At 40.6% G+C, this 18,188-nt stretch overlaps 1 protein-coding gene across 1 annotated transcript in view; it reads right to left on the reverse strand.

The window, feature by feature from the left end:
- Nucleotides 1–18,188, reverse strand: part of LOC121948507 (ras-GEF domain-containing family member 1C-like) — a 68,022-nt gene that overhangs the window by 25,774 nt on the left and 24,060 nt on the right. The gene's annotated exons all lie outside the window — the stretch shown is intronic.

The raw sequence follows: 18,188 nt of genomic DNA on the forward strand, positions 1-18,188 counted from the left end.
TGCCAATGGCACGTTTACAAAAATATTGATTAATGTGTCTTGTGCTTATTCATAAAATAAATGAAAAGGAATTAAATTCATGTTCATAGCGCTTTGTGACTGCCAAACATAAATATTTCATTCAAAACTATAGTTTTGTAACACATTAGCCCAAACAGATTTGGAAGCAATCCACTTACGACACATACAATCTGCTTTAGGCTTCTGGTTCCTGGAACAAACTTAAATCGCTGTTTCTCATTAGATCTGTAATCACTGTCGGTGCTGAAATTGGCATTATCGGCATTATGTTTAATATTGGCCTATAGATTTTATTTTGAAGGGAAATTGATTTCCGGTAGTTTACTGTATCTCTGGTTTAATGCTGCCTTGGGCAAGCAAGCAAACAGTGGATGAGTCTCTCTCTCTCTCTCTCAAAACACAAGCGCGCGCGCGCGCGCGCACACACACACACACACACACACGCTCGCTCTCTCTCTCTCTCTTTCATTTCACAGGACCACAGCTTGTATCCCTGTTATACCTGACTGACCATTTCACTACGTACTATTTTAAAGACAATTTCATTTCTGTGTGATGTAGTTACATGTACTGGGCTGTTTTAGTCACTGTGGTTGTGAAAAAGCATACCATATGTTCACCAGTGGGTCTGTGATTTCAAAGCACATATAAGAGGCTAAACAGGAATGTTAATTTATTATTCAAAATTGTTCTTTGGTCTGCTAATGAGTCATCCCATTATACACAAGCTCCAGACCGGAGAGGTTATCTAAACAGTCGTGGGCGCATTACAAGAAACAATGGGCACTCTTTTCATTTGTAATCCTCAGGCAAACCCTCCTCCATCCTGAGTGACACTCGCTAACCGTGACCCCTCAATGAAAGGGCCGACTCTGAATATGGAAATGGGACTCTGACATTAAGATCTGGGCTGTATTTCCATTAAAACCACAGTTAATTATTACCATTCGCCTAATTCAAACAACAAGGGAATGTGCAAAACCTCCCCCCTGAGTGGACATGAGAAGCCTGTATAATGGGTTAAGGCAGTGGGCTATTGCCTGGTGTTACCTTGGCTGCTACTGTCATGTTTTTTTTTTTTTGCAAGGTTGAAATGTAAGTTAGGGGGGTAATTAATTTGAAGCGAAGTGTTGTAGCGAAAGAGAGGGAGTGGGGGGGGGTGAAAGAGAAATAATTAAGTGGATGGGATGCAGAGTGGTAAAGGTCCTTGTCGGGCCATAAGAGGCTGTGTGAGCTGCTGTCCCTGGAGCTTTGATGCCTGCTGCTGGGCCCGCAGGGTGAGGGAGAGGATGGGTCTGACATTGCAGCAGAGGACAGAGATGAAATACTCTGTCTCACATGTATACATACATAGAGCCTACATGGGCAGTGAAGCAGATGCCGAGGGTGCTGTTACAGAGAGTGGTCAGAGTTATCCCCCGGTGTGTCCGGGGCTTTGTTTAACATGTGTATGAACATCTATTTGTTTCTTGCCCTGTTCAATTTTTTTTTATAGATCCCAGATCTCACAAGCTAATTTGGTGCAAACAATGTTATCATAATTGCTAGACATGATTGCCAAACTGACAAAAAAAGATACAAAATATAATAAACCTTCAAATGCCAAATGTCTTACCCCATCCTAAAACCAATCATTAAAGGGACAGTTCACCCCAGAATCAAATATATTGATATAATTTTTCCTCTTTACGTATGTGATGATATTTATTAATCTAGAAAGTCTTGGTGTGAGTTGCACAGTGTTGGAGACAACATCTGCACAGATGTGTGACTTCTTTACACTGTGCAGAAGGAAGCGTGCATCTACGAGAGGCTCATGCTCGTGACAGTGCGAGATGTAAACATTAACCGCTTCGACTGAGCTGTAGCGTTATCGAGCTCAGTGGTGCTGGGTGAGCTAGCAATAGACGCGCGCTTCCTTCTGTGCCTGATATAGTTGGCGAGTGTAGTTTGGCAGAGAGAAAATAGCTCTCACATTAACCTGCTCACAACTAGGTGTGTGGATTACCTTGAGTAACCATAATTTCTGGAAAGAGACATTGCTATTGAGTTTTTCAAATCTGTTTTTTTTTTGTGACCATGTGAACAGACGTGACTATTTCAGGTACACAATAATGATTCAGCCTACATATGAGGAGGCACGTGAAAAACTTGATGTATGTTTGAGCTGCTGATGTAAGTTTGATTATGAGGATGTGTGCTGCAGTTTCAGACATTCACTCACTTACTCTGCCTCTCTAAACTTCGTCTGCCTCTTAGGTTAGTTCCCCTTGTGTGTGTGTGTTTGTGTGTGTGTGTGTGTGTGTGTGTGTATTTGTGTGTAGTCACTTGAACTGAAGCCTCAACTAATGATTACACAACAGAGCATTGTGGTGCCCTTGCACATGTGAGAAGGGCTCTTGTTATAGTTTCCAAACAGCTTTTCTAGAATAGCAGAGGAAGCAGACAGAGGCACATTCAAATGTTTCACATCGCCTCTGCTCCCCACTCTCCCCTCGCTGGCTCGCATTATTCACTGAAGGTGTTGCAACAGTATCAGTGACGGATGCTGATTGCAGCTTTCACACTTACAATGTCTCAAAGTTTGTTTGCTATTTTCCCCTCTCTGTGTCTTTTATCAAAATCATTTGCATGCAGTATGCAACACCCACATTGCGCCTTTATCAAAAACTGTTGCTTGGTCCCTGCACAAGGGAACAACATCCCAGGGAAGTGCTGTTAATAAACTTGACACTTACAGATCAAATCAAGGCCCATCAGCCAGAATAGTTGAAAATGTGTTCACAAATATAGTCCTCACAGAAACTGCATCTTTCCAACCGTATTAGCACAGTGATAAAGCCATTTTAGAAACAACTTCAGTAACGCTTAAGACTCATTTAAACTCCCCTTACCTACAAAAATAGATACATCCATTTTAAACATGTAATTATCACTGCCCTCAAATTCCCATGCACTAGATGCCACTAGAGGGCAGAGTCAAAAGTTTTCAGACGACAAACGAGGCTACAGCGGAAGAGGTTGTAATAATGTATCTTCTAATGGTGGCAGCATCATTGCGACACGTGGACAATGAATTCTTTTCACTATATTACTGATAAGCTCTATTCTGCCATTTTGTAAATGTCTTCTTCTTCGTCTACGGTCATATCTTGCTTGATGAAAAAAACAGCTTGACTAGCTTAAAATGGCTAAACTGACTGACTTGCTTGTTCGACCAGCCTAAGGTATGGGGTTTTTTTGGCATAATTTGTGATGGAGATGGTCATACCAGCTTGTGATTGTCACTCTGGCTGGTTTATTTATAGTAGTTCCTGTAAAGTTGAAAACCAAATAAATGCCCGTGAGTATGGAGAAATAACAGTGTCATGATAGGGAAGTATGAAAAGCAAAGGGCATAAATTGTTTAAGTCTACTGTCACGGGATATGCATAAAGATACATGTGCGCAGCTTGATAGGCTGGTCACACCAGCAAGTCCGGCTGGTGGCCCACCCAGTAAGCCATCAAAGACCAGCAAGAACTGGATCAGGACCATCTAAGACCGTCTTTGACCAGCTAAAACCAACCAAACCATCAATTTTGCATCTCTTACAAATATATATCACTTGTAAGGGGCTGTAAGTTCTACTAAATAAAGTAGGTTTTCAGTTTGATGCTACAAATACATGGCACTGTGCAGTTAGACCCTGCTAATCGTGCTGTATGTGGAAAAAAATAGTTGTAACATTCAAGGAAGTGGGCCTGTGATGTAACATGAGGATGTTCTGGTAGAGACTGTTCAGCAAAACTTCCCCTGTTCACAACAGGACAGACTGACGACGAGCTGCCAGAGGATGAGTGGGAGGAAAGAGAGAAAAGAGAAGAAGCATTCAGGAGAGAGATAGCTACATTGAAAAGCATGAATAGGAAGCGCAAAGACTTCACAGGACAGATTCCTGGAGGCTTTGCTTCTATAAGAGTTGAGAGACCTTTGCTGTCTGTCATTTGTTGGTCCACTGCTACTTGTGAAGAGCGCAAGCTGGCCAAAGTGTTGTTGGTGCCAGATCCCAGTCTAGTCCGCCGCCCTGGCCAATCAGTCCTATTTTCCCCAGGCGCCTCTCTGTCTCCTCGGGCGAATGGCTCAGTCTGTACGCCACCCGTCCTGTGTACCCCCTTTCAGAAGAGGGGGATAAACAGAACGAGGTGTCAAAAAAAAAAAAAAAATGCTCTTTTGAGGGGGTTGAGGAGGGAAGGGAGGGTTGTCTGACACTCCCTGCCGTAGGCCCCCCTCTGGCAGGCAAATTTGGAGAGTGGCGAGGACTGAACAGACACAATAACAAGACCTAAGAGACTGACAGCAGGAGCCATAATACTGTGTTCCAGGCTAAGACAAAGAGGGTCAGGACAATGCGACATGGAGTTGATGACACAAGTGTGTATGTTTTGTTTGTGTTTTTGGAAAGACTGAAAAAATGACAAAATCCTCTAAATTTTTGATATATAGAGTATTACTTTTACTAAAGCTATACGTACCACCAAGGGCATAGATTTTGTTTTTAAAATTGGAGGGGAAACATATGATGAGGAGGAGGTTGGAGGATCAGCTGTTTCCTTAAAATGAGTGTGCTTGATTATGTTGATATACAAGGGGAACTTTAGACAAACAAAATAACTGAGAACGATTCTCAGACATCCCCGTTTAGAAACTGAATTTAGAGCTGAACCTTTTATAGAGCTCAAGCGGAAATCTCATAGCCCGCCCTGTGATCAAGTGTTTAGATAGATATCAAGAACACAGTTACAAGCAAATCTAGTTTCTAAATGTCAAAACTTGACATACCAAACTTTCTCCCCATCAGGTAGTTTCTAAATCTAGGTTATATTTGGTTTCTGGGGCATCGCGTCTTTTTGTCTGCGTCCATATTGACTCATTGACAGTGAAGAGTTCTGAGATAAAAGCTACTGGTACCTAAAATGTGTGGAAGCTCAAAGAGAGCTTTCCCATATTTGTAGTACAGGAAGAACATCAGAGGATTGTCAGTTTTTTCCCAGGCAAGTGGTAGTTTTAGCCTTTTTTCATTTCTGTGCAACAGGCAATGTGCACAATCATTGCACTGCAGTTAAAATGACTATGTGCATTTCTCAGTGTTTGCAACAGATGTGATGAGACTAAGAGAAATACCCCTTTTTTACCAAGAGAAGCATGTGTATGCAGGTTTTTTAAATGTTCAAAAAAATGTTAGAAATAGATGTTAGGCTCTTTTCACTTTGTAGACCAGAGCTGTTTACTGCAGTCTGCAGTAGATGAGTATGCCTTTCGTTTTTTTATTCTTATTTTTTCATATGTCACAGACGGGCCAGAAAAAAGGATTGGTAAACAGAAAGCAGCATGGAGGCCAGGGAAAATCTTGTGGTGGTTACTTCCTTTTCATATCTCACTTATTCAGTCTCTCTTTCAAACTCAATGTCAACTTACGCCTGGAACACACTGACTGCGTACACTGAATGAAACCTCCCTGAACTGCAACTTGCTGCACGCTCACGGTGTTCACACTGGTAGCGTTTATAAATTTGTATTTCCTCATCTCCATGACAGATAAAGACATTGAAACTGTAAAAAAAAAGGTGGTAAAGAGTCAATATAGTTATCAAAACAGCATTTCACGGTCTATTTCTGCTGACAACCATGCACAGCACACAGACAAAAAGGCAAGCCGTCATTTCTTAAGATGTGCCACAGCTGACAAGCAGCTGAGACGCACCTGACCAGCACTGCTCAGCCAGACAGGGTGGCTGCTCTAATTTGTTAACAGAACCCCCCCAAAAGTAACAGGTTCTGCGACACTTACACACTGCTCATGTGGGCTGTATGTTCTAGGCCTTTAATTTAAATGATGTTCAAGTGCTGGCTGGACACAGGCAGATGGTATTTTGTGGCACCCTGTCATTGCATCGCATTAAAAAGGGGCTCAAATTAGCGAGTCCACCCATGTGTCGTATTTCCATTACTGCTGATCGAAACCAGTCGGAGCTGGAACCGATAAATACTTGTGACTACTGCAGAGTCATTTGTCACGGGATTGAATCCCAATTGTAACCTTTCCCATTAAATACAAAAGCCAGATATTTGTGTGTTAGTTTGTTTTTTGTTCAGTGGCAAAGGGCCTAAAGAGGAAGAAGACGAAAACTGATTGTAATTGCTTTTACAATTGACTGTGTTAGAAGAGGTCTTGGTGATTCAGCGAGCCCTCTTTAACCTTTTGTGTATGTGTGTGTTGGGGGAGTGCAGGAGAAAGCTTTATCATTCTGAGTCTTCTCTCCTCATCTGCATCCTGCCACCTGTCATTAACAACCAGAGGAGACTGTGATGACAAGCATCTATTCACAGGCTCATCCTCCCACACAGCACTTATCCCGGCTATTCAGTCAAAGGGGAAGATGTGATTTAAGACGTTATTGTCATGTGCAGTGTATGCCGGGACGTCAATCACATGCTGCGCTTTCAAGCAGGGATCATAATCCCTCTGTTTGCTGCAGGACTCACATGGTGAAGGGGTCTGTCTGTGTTTAGCCTGCCCAGGACGGAGCTCCATTGATGGGCTACCGGCCTCTGACACTCTCCCTGTGGTTCTGGGATCGGCAGGGTTCAGGGGATTACATGAGCACACGGAGGGAAATGTGCTCTCCGCTCGAGGACATGGGGTTTCAGATTTGTTCTCTTCAACGCTCAAAAAAGCTTAGATTAGGTAAACAATTAATAAAGTTCTATCAAAATACTTTTAATATTGGAGAAATGCTCTTATATCAAACCCATTCAAGCGGAGGAATCTTTGTGATGTATCTCTGCTGTTTTCAGGAAAGAGAAGAATTATTTGATGTTTCAGTCGATGTCTTTCCTCCTCATCAAAGACACAGATGCATTACCAGCACTGAAATCCATGCCAGCTGCAATATTTAGCAGGACTAAAGGGAGAAGATGTGTACTCTTGTTTGTCAAACAGCCTCATGAATCTTTTCTGTTGTTTTCTTGTGCATACAATGATTTCAGGGCACGGGTGTGTTTTACTCTAGCTGCTCTGACATGGTTGTGCCTGACAGTTTCTGACATGCGTCATGTCTTATGTTGATACTGAGTCGGAGAGAGAGGATATGGGACTGATTGGTTCATACTGGGTCACTCACTGGTGAAGCTCCAGGAATCCATGTTGACAGCTCTGGTCCTGACATCATGTATCTCCCAAGGCTTCGGAGCGCACACGCTGTACAAAGCGCACATCTCAGAGGAAGTCGTTCATCACTAGAAATTACAGGTTGATATCAAATAAGACTATTCAGAGTTGCCTGACACACTCATTTGTTATATACTGATTACTTTAAGTACTTTGTAATTTCAAGTGTAATTACATTAACTTGAATGATGTGCACGCAGAATAATTAAGAGCACTGACAGGAGATAAAGGCTGAATGATAAAGCTTAACTGCCACTAGAAGATTTATTTATATTGTACACTTGGATCTGTATGAAAAAACCCAACAACATTGGGCCTCATTTATTGTTCTTAAGAAGAAATTTCTTCTTAAAACCCACTGACAGTTTTATGATATTCCGACATTGACCAGTGTTTTCTAGTTTGGGATTTGTCCTGAGGTAAGAGCAGAATCTAAACTCATGCATTTAGGTGGTGACATGTTTGTGCAAAGTAATTTTTATTGTGTATTGTGTTTTCTTCAATTCTACAGTTGTAATAATACTACAGGATTTAAATTACAATAATGTTTTTTAATAGTTACTTGAAAGATTTTACAAAAAAACATTATGGTAGGCTATTTTAGAAAAAAACGCCATGTAATAATGAGTGACTGATCATGCTATTATAGGCCCAATGTTTACTGCTGCTGCAAGATGATGCAGATGAGGAGACCACATAGATCTGCAAGTATTTGCAGAGTTTTACAAGGAAAAGCCCGCCCCCCTTCAGCGTTCAGCATCTCTGCTCTGTGTTTGGTAAATTTTTGTTTTGGCACTAAGATTTGAGATTGAACCTTTTTTTTTCTTTTTTTTCGAAACTTCAGTTGTGCACCCCTCTCCAAAAACAGCATTCACTGTACGAGTATTAGCATCCCATGCATTTTTTGTGTGTGCATGATTTTATGTACACCACTGATGCTACTAAATATAACTGTTTGATTAGCATTCACTTCCCACAGAAGTTTTCCTCATGTTTGTAACGTTACGTGTTTTATGCTATGTTTAAGACTTAACCGAAAGTGAAAAACATCTATCCTCTCTTCAAAGCCAAACTCCAATACTAAGATTTTTTTTTAGTATAAATGCGTGATTTTGGAAGTACTTAGAATATGACTGGAAAAATGAGACTTGGATTATACTGCACAAGTTATGAGAGAGTTTGTAACAGGATGTTTTGATAAAGTTTTACAGTTCAATAAACCAACGTTTGCTGCTCCCATTAAGGCATGTGAGAAACAGTTTTCCTAACATATGCAAGGAAACATAGCATCACTGACTGATATACAAATTATAAAAAAGTTTTCCTGTAAGACCACATCAGAAATCTGATGCAGAATTTTCTTAGGATCCTTCTCTAGAAGAAACTTTAGAAAAAAATGCTATTTTTTATATAGGTGAATGAGGCCCATTGTTTCTCATGACTCTTGCACAGTTAGTTTTGTCTTCTGTCCTTGACAGCTGCAGTTATTTATGAGTGTTTCATGAGTGGAGGCTCATTGTGGAGTCAGTGAATGTCTTATGGACGTTAAGGGCATGAAGGTGTTATGGTGCAGTCACTGCTGCATTTCTAATACTTAATAAAGGTCTCTAAAAGAGGACCTACAGTCTAAAAGCCATTTAACATGGATCACACATGTATACCTGAATCTCAGTATGAGGTGAACGATGTTTTCTCTCTTTCTTCTCTGTGTCCCCTGTCACTCATTCTGCAATAAAATCTTTTCAGCATGGATACTTAAAAGATAGCCAGAAGGATACAGAATGCATCGAGAGTGCTGAACTCTTTTTATTTCATATTGAATGGCTATTACTGATTGCCTCTGGCCTTCTTCTTTCTTTAGCGTACTGAACTGCCTCATAACACTTTTTCTTCTTGTGTATTCATCTTACTTTCTTTTTTTTTGTCTCTCTGGTTCTGCCCTCAGACCACTGCCTTTATCCACATCTTTTCTGACTGAAACTTTATCTTGCTAAAATGTTATTACTATTTTTTGTTCAATATCTTCAATTTATTGCAATAACCACAAGCAATGTATTGGTCCAGTTTAAACTCGGTTCAAAGTGCTTTTCATCTATGTAACTTGAAATGCTACATTTTGGGAGGTAAATTCACTTAAGGCTCAAAATTGATTTGCTGGCAACTGTGCCTGTCACGAAAATTAAAGTATCGGCTTATCGAGGTCAGCAAAAACGATCAAGGTCATGTCTATAGATCGTACAATTTCGCCTTTGTGTTTACATCCAAATTTTAGCCAAAATGATGCCAGAATAAACCACAGGGTTTTCCTGACTATTTTAATGTTTTTTATCTTTGTATTTATATGAAACAATTGATGTCCTGGGATGCAAGACAAATTTCTGACAACAAAGTGAAATTAAATCAAATCAGCCTTGGATGCAGCACAAAAAAGGTTCAAGTGTAATATGTATGCTGAGACATGTTTTGCTGTTACCTATGGTCAAATAAAAAGGTCCTTGTCTTTTGAAAGGCTACACTTGCATTACCTTACTATTTATCATTATATTAGTGGCACAAAATGGTGTTAAAATCACAATAATGTCATTTATCACAATTATTTCTGGAAGAAAGGTAGTAATCGTAACAGGCACTGCTGAAATGTTTTAAATAGTATTCAGAACAAAAAAAGTTTTGTTCTGAATACTATTTATCCAGGAACCTATGACCAGTTTTTGAAAATATTGCTTGAAAGGAACAGTGAAGCTATTTCTGTCTATAACCTTGACACTGCTCAGTTTTGAAATGATGGATCGACAAGCATGTCATCGAAAGGCACTGAACGAACGCCTTTGAGAGTAACGCAACTTTTCATGTGATACACTGAGCAACAGTCCAACTGCATCTGAATTAACAGTGGGCAAACAGTACATGAGTAAACTTTTACCCAGCTATCACTCACTGTTGTAGCTCTCTTATGTGCACATTTTCTCTCTATACATTTTTCCTCCTGTCTGTCCTTACTGTCTTATTGATCCTCTCTATCCTCTCACTTTACAACCAGAGGCTCCAGGAAGCGGCGTGATTGACAGGCTTGTGCTGTGTCTCCGCTGGATAATACCCCTCCCACCTCTCCCGTTGCCAGGGTGACAGATGGGTTTTCTCTACCGAAACACTCCGTCTCCATCTATGTCACCTCAGATTGGGGAGCGAGGGGGCGGGGGGGGGGGGGCAGGTGAGACTCAGTCAATCCTACACTTCCCATGACAAATGAAAGCGATACAGACAAACAGTGCACAGTGAGTCTTCGTTTATATTTCTAACTGTGGACGGTGTCTGGTAGTCAATCACACTCTGCTCAACACCAATCTTGCACTCTATTCTCTGGCTGGCGCGTTAGCTGATATAAAAAGCAGGCCAGTGCCTGTGAGGGCCTGTCCGTGATTCACAATCATAATGTTCCTCCGCTCTGCCATGCAGGCCGCTTAAGCACAGTGCTCTGGCTGCCTGCACTATCAAAGGTACGGGTCTTTGATTCAAAACCAAACAGAACAGGTCAAAAAACAGCCTGCAGGCAGCTACTTCTCCCGCTAAAGTGACTCTCTTTTTGTTTAGCTCTCCGCTTTCTTTTCTCAGTTGGGCTTTCTCTTTGTCACTAGGCATCAGCTCTAACAGTGTTGCTATGAGCACAGTTCATCACTCACACAGGCAGTGCCCATGGCACAATTGGGCCAATGCCAAGTGAGATGGATGACATCATCCATTGTGCTTGTCGCCAATCCAATCAGGCTTCCAGACATCAATGTGGAGCCTTGGACATGATTAGCGCTGAGCCCATGACATCATCCCTCAGCCAGTTTCCCTATGGAGGCACTGACATCATGATCATCATCCAGCATGAGTCGATTATGGTGTCTGATAATCTGTTTTAGTGTCTTCACTACTAATGATTACACGTCCTGGATCGCTCCTGAAAGAATTTGGGCATTTATCATACTAAACCAGGTGTGAAGAATGACTCATATCTAGACCGTCTATGTGCTGTTTCAAACAAGCTGGTATATTCAAACTCTCACATGTGCATGTGTGAACCTGTGTTAAATCAGCAAACCTGCTATCTCTGTTTCAGGTATCTTTTCTATCCAGTAAAACCCTATCCTTTCCAATCCGGTCTGATCCTATGGCCCAGTTGTTCGGAAGTATTTTTATCGGATTTGGCTATAAAACTGGATTCAATCTTAAAAATGGGTTGTTCTAAAAATTGTTCTATCAATTTAGATCATCTAATCCATTCTTGGTTTTGATCTAGATCAAACCTTCAGTATGTGTTATTCAGAACTTCTTTGTAGGATTGGGATACCCTTGATCCCCCCAAAAAATTTGGATTATCCCGATCCCAGCTGAAGGGTGAATTCAAGGTGGATTTCAGGAACAAAATGCAATCAAATGTTTAACTGTGTCAAATATTGATACATTTGTCTATATTTCACACTTGATTTGTTTACATATTACAGTGGCCTCTAATGGTTAAACAAGACTTTAAGTATTTAGGGTTTTGTGCTTATAAAATAATCATTCATTTCTTACTTAATATTCATTACACCTACATGATGTTTTCTGGGTTAGAAACACCAAAAGTGACCCCACACTGGCCATTTTGCCTGTTGCTAAGTAGTAACCTATATTGTGATGTGGTTATCCGGATTTAGTAATGAAGTTTGCACTTGAATTAGGGTGATTCAATTTGTATTAAAAAATGCACAAAAGTGAGATTGCCTGATCCTGGATAGCAAAACATGACATTACCAAATCCAGATCACTGTGATCCAGATCTTTTTTTTTTAACAACTGGGTCCACATCTTATCTTATGCTGTGGGTTCCGATCTTATCCCAACTCATCCCATCCTATCCTATCAGATCCTATCCATTCTGATCTGATTCTCTCAAATCTGATCCTATCCTACCCATACCTTTCTGATCCAATCCCATCCTGTCTTATTCTATCTTATCTGATCCAATCATATCCTACCCTATCCCTTCAAAATCAGAATAACATTTATTACCAACTAAGTTTTCACTTACATAAATTTGCTTTGTTATTTTCTGTGCACACGTTAAAAATACAATTAAGACAACAAAGATAAGAATAAGGTGTGCTGCACTGGGTCAAGACACTAGGTATTGGTGTTTGTTAAAACAAAAAGCAAAACAACAACAACAAAAACTTGCTCCTCAAGGACAGGGCAAGTAGTTACATAGGATTAAAAAACAATGGCTTTACAGCTTATTTTGTTTAGAGGTCCATGGTATAGGTTGTCAGTCTGAAAAGCATTAGGCACTCTGATTATAATATATTAATACATGGATAGGCCAACGTGTTTCCACCTGAGCAGTCTTTAATCAGGGTATATCACCACACATTAAGAGGAATAAAAATAAGGCAAAGTAACACAACACTTAAATATAGACTTAAAAAGTTACATTAAAATAATAAAGTTACTTTTAAAAGTACTATAACATAAATATGCACAATATAGCTTTTTCTGTTCTAATCAAATCCAATCCCATCATATCTTATCCCATCCTTTCTGATCCTGTCCAATCCGATCCAAGCCAGTCCTATCCTATCCTGTGTGGTTCCAGTTCCTCTGAATTTCATCCTTGTAATATGTTTTACACAGACATAACAAATAGTATCTGAAAAAGGTTTAAGAAGTAGTAGAATTGGACAAATGTTGAGCTCTCTCTTACAGGATATGACATTTGGTTTTGAAAGCTAGACACGATAGTTCATTGTAATGAGGTTTACATTTACAGGGCAGGTAGACAGCAGAGCTTCTCTAATGTGACAGGGACCTTTAAAGAAAGATGTGGCCTAAACTTACTCCCTCTCTCCCTACTCTCCTTCCTCTATTTCAGTTATCTAAACAGTGCTGATTCTCTGCTCCCATGTTCTGTTAGTACCGGTCTCCGGTCCATCCTGACAGGCTCTCCCTGGAGACCACTCACCCTCTCTCTCTCTCTCTCTCTACACACAAACACGCATGTACACACACATGCACACCTATGAGAGCTATCTGAAAATAATGGAGTGTGACATTACCTCATCGGACTTTACCCACACAATGCACACACCAACACACACACACTCAAAGTAATCAGAGTTAGTGGAGCCTATCAGCTTCCCAAGAGTTACCTCACTGTGGGGAAGTCTTACACAAGCCACAGAGCAGTTCAGCTGTCCACACACACACACATTCACTCACACACACACACACACACACATGCACAGACACACAGAGAGAGAGAGAGAGTTTTTGTTTTTTTGGCACATTCCAGCATTCATTATACACACATATTCAGTCACAGTGTAATTTATGTGTGGGTACACCAGCTGGTGAGTCTAGTCAGTGGATTAATGCTTCTTCCTATTAAGCTTCATCTTCTGTTAGATCTCTGCAGCAGCAACAGTAGAGGAGCCTTAAAACTTACTACGTACTGTAAATTTTTTTGCATTAATTTTCCATCTTTGAAGCAGACTGATGTGCTGAAAATAAAAGAAAGAAAGAAAGAAAAACAAAAAAGATCTGGGGAAACGCTCACAAGATTCCCCGACAGAAAGAGGTGAGTTCCCAAGGGGGGATGAAACAGCAAAACGCTTTTGAAGAGCGGATGACAAACATCACTGGAAGGCGTGAGCAGTCGCACATTCACAGTGACAAACACACTAATACAAATAGCGCTTGTCAAGCTCTTATCATATGTGCTTGTTCCTGTGAGGTCGCAGCTCTAGAAGGTCATGTCCTCCTCTCTGATTAAGCCAGGATGCAACAGAGATAGCACTCTGAAACCTCATCACCTCCTCTGAGGACTCAGAAATGTTTTCTACTATTTAACCGCCTCTTGTTTTTTGGAGGTTGTTGTTGTGCACCTGGATGTTTTATTTTGTAACCTTTCTACCCCCACTAGATTTCCGTGGTGCTATATTTGCTATGTGTTGGTTTTTGAGGTGAGTTCCCTGTTGGGAGGCAGACATGTGAGAGGAGAAGCAGACGAGGGAACAAGGTGAGAAGCTGAGCCGTCTGCAGTGATAATGAGGGAAGAACCAGGTGGACAAGTGTGACTGTCAGATTAGTCACGAGGGGCTAGATGCGTGCTTGCACACTGCCTCTTTTTGGCGTGTACATGCCCTCACACACAGATACCACATGCACAGCTGCATCCTGTCGCATCTGACAGCAGTGCACCCATTTTGTTCACAGGTATGTGGCATGTTTAATTACGGGTGGATAATGAACATCATTTCAGCACCTCAGATATGATGAATGTTACAGCACGAGGAGGACGCTTCACTGGTAACTTTCCGTACACCCCTATGATCCGAAGAAATGAGGACACACACTCAAACATAAACACACACACACATGCACAATGCCTCCGAGCTATGGCTGACTATCAAGGAGCCACTTGTGAATCGGAAGTGGTTCCAAATACACAGAAGGAATTTATTATGAGACATGCTTTGACTCTTAAGAAGGACCTTTCTGTATAAATCAACTGCTCTACTGTTAAAGCACTGCTATCTCATGCACCACAACACATTTAGTCTTTACAACAAGTGTTGATGAGAAACCACAGAAGACAGTTGTGATTACGGCTGCACAATTAAACGAATATTAATCACTATCATGATTTTGGCTTCCCACAGTAAAATGTGATCAGCTGCAATATTGATGTTTAAAATTTGTGTCCTGCACATAGAAACACTGCTGTGCATCAAATCAAGGCCTTCCGGAACTACATGCAGCATCCACTTTAAAGACTTGTTGTGCCACTACACACACACTCTGCAGCAGCATCCTGTAAAAAACTGTCCTGAATGTTGCAACTGCAGATGAGCAAGATGAAAATCGTCTGTCATCAGTTATTGTCATTCACTGTATGAAAGTATTTTAGATTTATATGCAAAGAGTGCATGGAACTTGTGTGTACTCTACAAAGCAACACAATTCACTCATTAAAACCACCCAAAAAAACCTGTAAAATCTGCAGAACGATAAATGTATAAAGGCCGAGAATAAAATAAAGGCAGCAACGCTCATGTTCTAGCAGTATTTCACCGGCTGCTACCCTGGAGGGTTTGGTCAGCATTCAACAGTGACAGTAAGATAAAACATGTTGTCCAAAGGTGAGGGATTATGGGTAATATTCTAAATATGAAATACACCACAGATAGCATTTTTCTGGCTGCACACATCCCAGTGATGGTCCTGGTGGTTGCTAGTCAGCAGCATATGTATCAGTAATTCTGACAGCACCTTATCAGCATCGGGAGGGCAAAAAAGCAGTAATGCTCTCTGCCTCAGCATTACAGTGTCACATCTGCAGAGGCATCCATACAGACCCTACCTACACATGGACAGGCACGCAGGAGGAGCAAAAGCATGTGGCCTGATGGCGGGCATACAAATGTAGTATTGATTTCATAAAATAAAAAATTGTTCACGTCCAAAACACATAAAATACAAGACTATCAATTAAAGCCATTACTAAAGCAAAAAGATGCAGAGACCCTTATGTTGGTTATAGCTTGTCATCCATGATGGCTTTACATTACCAGAGGATACATAATCCGTGGATTATTATATAAAACTGGCTGCTGCAGCATGAAGATCACTGTAGCGGCGTTCCAAGTCATGGACAACTGCAGAGAACTCTTCAGGGGCACTGAGTGGGAGTACGACAATGATCCTTGGAGTGTGAGTACATTATGCAAAGAGAGAAGCTATGAGAGTGCTGCTACAGTATGACTCACAGACAGTGCAGTCTGCGTTTAGATTATTTTGGTGTATGTCTGTAATGTGTGTGTGTGTCATCTCCGTCATGCCCCGGCATGTGCCTGTTGCTTTAGCTACTGTGCGACTCATACAGGATTCATCTAGATGCACTTTTTAACCAGCTGACATAACAAACTTTGCACGACTTTCACCACAACACAACTTTTAGTGTCTCATGCTGTGTTGATGCAGCTAATCGAGTGAATCATCCCCTGATGAAAACATCACTTTTCTAGACTATTCTGCTTTTGCTTCTTGCACCTTCCATGCTGTCAGACCTCCCGTTCTCTCTCTTTTTACTCAAAGGCTGAACTATATACTCTATACTTATAGTCTAAGTTTAATAGAACTTTACATATTATTGACTATTTATATATTTTAGTCTGTTTTACTGCTATACTAGATGATATAGATAATTTTATAATGTTTTTAACATATTTATTTATTATTCTGCTTTGTGCTGTTATTCTTTCCATTACCTTTTACCTACTGTTTAGAGTATTTTACTTATTTTTTTTTTAATCATTATCATTATCATTTTTTTTTTTTTTTTTTTTTAACTATCTTTAGCTTTTATCCTGCGGGTTTTCCTCCCTTACAATAGCGTTTCCTCATTTCCTGGTTTTAATGAGTACTCTTAGTGCTTTACTTAACTACAAAGTCTTGCTTTATTTAGGAGGGATTTTGGTTTTATTGATCAAGCACTTTGTGTTAAGAGTTTGTATGAAAAGAGCTATTCAAATAAAGTCTGACTGATTGATACAAGGCTGCTACTAAGTCCCGTCTTTATGCATTCTTTGCATGTTTAGACAGAGCCAAACGACGATCCTGCTCCAGTGTAGGATTTTAGGCGTTAATTTTAATCCCACAGCGCCGGCCTTTCATATGGCATATAACACACATGTTGGCAGTGCTTTCTGAACAAAAACAATGGCATAACATCACAATCATTTACATTCTCTGTTATACTGTGTCTGAGCTCGTCCTCTGCTCCGAGGATAATGAGGTCAATGAGGTCATTGTTTTCCTAATTTGCAGACTTTTATGGCCTCCATTCTTCTTCTTTGAATTAGCCATAACTGCCAAAAACTACTTTTAAAATCTCTCACAGTGGGTTGCACACATAACACATCGTTCAAATGTCCTGCACATGGTCCAATCCTGCCAGCTGTCCTGTTAATTCCAGGCCACCAGTTACCGTATTGGGCTTTGAAGCCACTTTTTGTAGTGGCCACATAGTGTAATTATACTGTTGATGATGCTCTGGCACCCCAAAAGACTTTTTCCCCATTGACTTGCTTGGTGTAAGAGTTTGTAAATCAGTTGATACATTTTTCTGAGCGTCACAATCTCTCAAGAAATGACTCGTTTCACAACCAGGATTTGATGCATTCAGTCTGATAATATGGGAGGACTAAGAGAGACGCAAATAATTTAAATTCCCATTCCAGTAGATTATGCCAGCGATGAAATTTTCTGTAGGTCAACCTGGAAGCTAATATCGCCTTTGTTCCCTCGTCAAAATGGGATTTTTCCATTAGATTTTGGATCATTGCAGAAACTAAGCTCTGTGATGAACAATGTTTATTGAAGTTGAGCGATATAACCTTTGCAACTGAACACCACTATCAGGATTATCAAAATGTAATCGACAAAGCTAATGCCAGGCACTTTATTTGCGCTGCCACCACTACAAGGCTGTAAAGCCTGTTCGTCGTGGCTCTATGTGATGACGTTCTGCAGTCTCATTTAGCAGGTTTGTTAGCAGCCTTTTTTAAGACACATAAAAGCTCCAAAGTTTGCAAGTGGGGTATTTACTGACATAATTAATCTCAGAGACCAAAACATGAAAGTTTCTTAAGCTTGTGTTAATCACAGACCTTTTTTAAGGCTTCTTACAAAAAGCCCATTCAATATTCCCACTGTCTTTGAGAAGAGAACCAGAGACCTTTCTGTCCATCTTCTCTGTGATAGTGTGATAGTTATACAGAGTGGAGAGGTTGTATATTAGCGAGATGTTCTGGACATGAACCGTCAATGCAAAAGCGGCATCTCTCTCCCTGGTCTTTCTCTGCACCCCTCTCTCAGATCTCAGTGCAGCCAGTCACCGTCCAGGCCTGCAGGACTTTTCACTCCACACCCC

The sequence above is a fragment of the Plectropomus leopardus genome, chromosome 9, assembly GCF_008729295.1.
Source record: "Plectropomus leopardus isolate mb chromosome 9, YSFRI_Pleo_2.0, whole genome shotgun sequence".
Taxonomy (NCBI): Eukaryota; Metazoa; Chordata; class Actinopteri; order Perciformes; family Serranidae; genus Plectropomus; species Plectropomus leopardus.